At 45.6% G+C, this 3,887-nt stretch overlaps 1 non-coding gene across 1 annotated transcript; it reads left to right on the top strand.

Moving 5' to 3' along the window:
- The first annotated feature begins 286 nt into the window (after positions 1-286).
- Positions 287-360, top strand: Trnas-cga (transfer RNA serine (anticodon CGA)). Its single transcript has one exon. It is a non-coding gene; the product is annotated as a tRNA-Ser (tRNA).
- Positions 361-3,887: the final 3,527 nt, after the last annotated feature.

Here is a 3,887-nt window from a genome sequence, read left to right on the forward strand (position 1 = left end):
GCCAGTACCGTCTCTCCTACCTTCCAAACTTTACAGAAGCTCTCCTGCGAACCATGCAGAACTAGCACTCCTGAAAGAAAGGATATTGCGGAGACATGGCTTAGCCACAGCCTGGAGGATGTTTCTCGAATGAAATTTTCTCTCTACAGCGGAGTGTGCGCTGATATGAAACTTCCTGGCAGATTAAAACTATTCTGCATGGTTCGCAGGGGAGCTTATGTAAAGTTTGCAAGGTAGGAGACACGGTACTGGCGGAATTAAAGCTGTGAGGACGGGGCGTGAGTCGTGCTTGGGTAGCTCAGTCGGTAGAGCCTTGTCCGCGAAAGGCAAAGGTCCCGAGTTCGAGTCTCGGTCCGGCACACAGTTTTAATCTGCCAGGAAGTTTCATATCATTGCACACTCCACTGTAGCACCAGGCTGTGGCTAAGCCATGTTCCGAAACACCCTTTCTTTCAGGAGTGCTAGTTCTACATGGTTCGCAGGAGAGCTTCTGTAAAGTTTGGAAGGTAGGAGACACGGTACTGGCGGAATTAAAGCTGTGAGGACGGGGCGTGAGTCGTGCTTGGGTAGCTCAGTCGGTAGAGCGCTTGCCCGCGAAAGGCAAAGGTCCAGAGTTCGAGTCTCGGTCCGGTACACAGTTTTAATCTGCCAGGAAGTTTCATATCAGCGCACACTCCACTGTAGAGTGAAAATTTCATTCCAGACTTGTATCCCATACTTCGAAGAAGTGTAGGCGAATACTGTATGAAATATGTATCACTTTCACGTGGCACACACTTTCAACATAACATAAACGCCAACAGGACTGCCGACTAAAGATAAGATGGCCAACAGTTTGTAACGTCACTTGCCAATATGGCCGCTGTGCGTAGGCTTTGTATCTAGAAGGCTTTGACCTCACACGGATATATTAGTGAAGTGAACCATCTGGCTTGCTGTGTCGTGTGAACAAGAGACAGCCAGGGCAAAAGCTCCACAGGCGCTAAGATGCGAGCTGGTGCCAGTGCCGTAGAAACTCGCAACTTGCGCGAGCTCCACCAGAGCCACGGGCTGCACTGAGGATGAAAATATCGACTTCACCTCGGCCAATTTCCGGCCGAGTAAAAACCGCCAATGGTCGGACGACAACGGACAGAAGCCTACTCGGAAGGTAGAAGAGCAACTCTCGCTCACTTTTTATAGACCATCGTCCAGGGCTAACTTAAAGAGGGAACGCCGTTCAGTGAACTCTTAGAATCTAATACAGTTGTAATTGCATTTGCTATGTACTGTGAAGTTTACCTACGAATATTAGCCATTGAGCGCCTTTTTTGTGTTGTGTTACATGCAGTGTTGCAGTCTTCATTATTCGACAAGTCACAAAGATAAGTAAACATTATTAACTTATCCAGAATGAAATTTTCACTCTACAGCGGAGTGTGCGCTGATATGAAACTTCCTGGCAGATTAAAACTGTGTGCCGGACCGAGACTCGATCTCGGGACCTTTGCTTTATGTTTGGAAGGTAGGAGACGAGATACTGGCAGAAGTAAAGCTGGGGGGACGGGGCGTGAGTCGTGCTTGGGTAGCTCAGTTGGTAGAGCACTTGCCCGCGAAAGGCAAAGGTCCCGAGTTCGAGTCTCGGTCCGGCACAGTTTTAATCCGCCAGGAAGTTTCATTATTAACTTATTTTTGTGACTTTTGTTACCAGTTCGTTGGAGTGTTGTAGAACCTTCGTTCTCCTATCCTGTAACCTGGCCCTGGAGTATAGCCGTGTGATAGTGGCAGGAAGAAATTCTCTTAGTGGTGCGCTGCACCAGAAGCCGTTTCACGAACCTACAAACTCGGCCTACGGTAACAACAGTGGCAACTCGGCCCCCACAGTAGTAGCGACGAGGCCTTTACAAAACTGGCTACGAGGGTGCACAGAATGACTATCAAAGGAAAGTGGCGGTCACTACCACAATTTAGTTTACTGCTATAAGATTATTATTATTATTATCGTATGCATCAATTACAGTAATACACATTTATCAAAATAAAGAAATATATATATATATATAAATGAACATGTGAAATTATATATAGTACACAAGTTTTAAAACGGCTCAGATTACACTCTGATGTTGATGAAGTCGATCCAGCGGAGTGCCTCGTCGAATGCTTGACGGAGCTTCTCACCGCCACCAGGGAGGCGTCTAATTGGACAGTCATTCACAATGTGGCTCATTGTTTGGGTGTCACCACAGTCACAATTTTCCCAATGAATCAAGAATATAAACATGTAATAAGATTGTGGTTGCGAACTATAACCATGGGACCTGTGGATGGACACATGAAGACATAACGTATATCGAGGATACAGCCAATCACTGTGTAAGCGGTTAGTCATTCAGCCTTTTGACTACCAGTTTCATTTCAAAAATATTAACGTATGGTTATTTTAATTAATTTCTTAGCCAGATTTAACAACATGAAAAGGATGTTCCCCCATTTTGTTTTCCAAGGCGGTTGGGAGTGTGGGGGATAGGACATACATGATTACCAATAAGTCCCCCCAAAAAACTGCAAGACATACTGAAAACAGACACACATCGGTTGACAGAGCATCTGTCCAAGCGTGTACCTCACACTAGAGGTTCTGAATACGGGCTTCGTCTGTGATGTGGCAAGCGTCAGTCCAGTTCGTGGTTGCAAGTCGTTGACGCGATGTGTCCGGAAAGGCTCGAAGGCATCCCGCTTTGCGAATCTGACAATCGGGTTGCCTATGTGCAAGCGTGAACTAATTCACTGTGACAATACCGAGACGAGGGTTAATAATGAAACATGAGGACAGTACAAACAACATTCCAGTCTGTAGTTATAAAAATTGAGCTAACCATTAGTAAGTTTTACTTTACCAGTGGATAGCAATAACACAGAATACATTCCAATTGGGTCTCCGATAACCTGTCGTGGGGCACATACGTCCCATTGGTTAAAGAAAGATCACTGGAGAACCAAGACCGTACAGCGACACATTCGACAAAGGGCATTATGGATGCAACTAGTTGACTGTGAATGTAAAAACTGCACTGATGCAATTTAGCTAGTTTCATGTGTCCATCGCTTTGGTGACTCCACCGACGGATCGTACTCTCAAAGGTTGCTAGCGTGGGAGACGGATTCAATGGCAGCTGGAAATTCTGATTCCAACTCTGCCTCTGTGTCAGCTCTTAAGTTAGAGACATCTCTCACCCCTGCAACTACATCCTACAGCTTCCTTGAAGCAAGTGTACTGTCCAGCTTCCCTGCAGCAAATCTGTTATGATTTTTCTCTCCAAAACTTAGATGGTTCTGCCAGCATAGGAATCTCTCTGGTCACTTGCAGCAAACCTTGAGATTTCCGACCAAAAATAATTTTATAAACAAATTTAACAAATTCCTACTCTTGCATATTTTGTCATGGTTAACCAATAATAGCGTGGCGTGGGAAAAAAGGCAGAAAATGACACATTTCCAACCCCAACGAATCAGTAGCTTTGCGTGTATATATGCACGAAAAATGCGCCTTGTACCCCAAAAAACGAGCCACAGACCCCCTTACTCGGATTTAACTGAACATTCCTGTGCAGAATGACCACGACCAATGGCCAGTCCCACAGTCTCAAACTCTGAATTTTTCACCCTGCTTTTATATCTTAGCACACCAAAAAGGTTTCCTTCTAGTGTGTCGTACAATGTGAAATGTATTGCAGGCCACCCTCCTATACGCCTGCTGTGCTACACATATGAGACACTCTGACTTCAGTGTTTTGTATCTGCTCAGGGTACAACGACAGTTCGCGTCCGTACCATACCTGAGCTACACGTGTCCCCTGGGGGGTTCTAAAGAACAGTCACTTTCGCGCAACCAAACAATCCTCGAT

This window comes from Schistocerca serialis, chromosome 6 (assembly GCF_023864345.2).
Source record: "Schistocerca serialis cubense isolate TAMUIC-IGC-003099 chromosome 6, iqSchSeri2.2, whole genome shotgun sequence".
NCBI lineage: Eukaryota > Metazoa > Arthropoda > Insecta > Orthoptera > Acrididae > Schistocerca > Schistocerca serialis.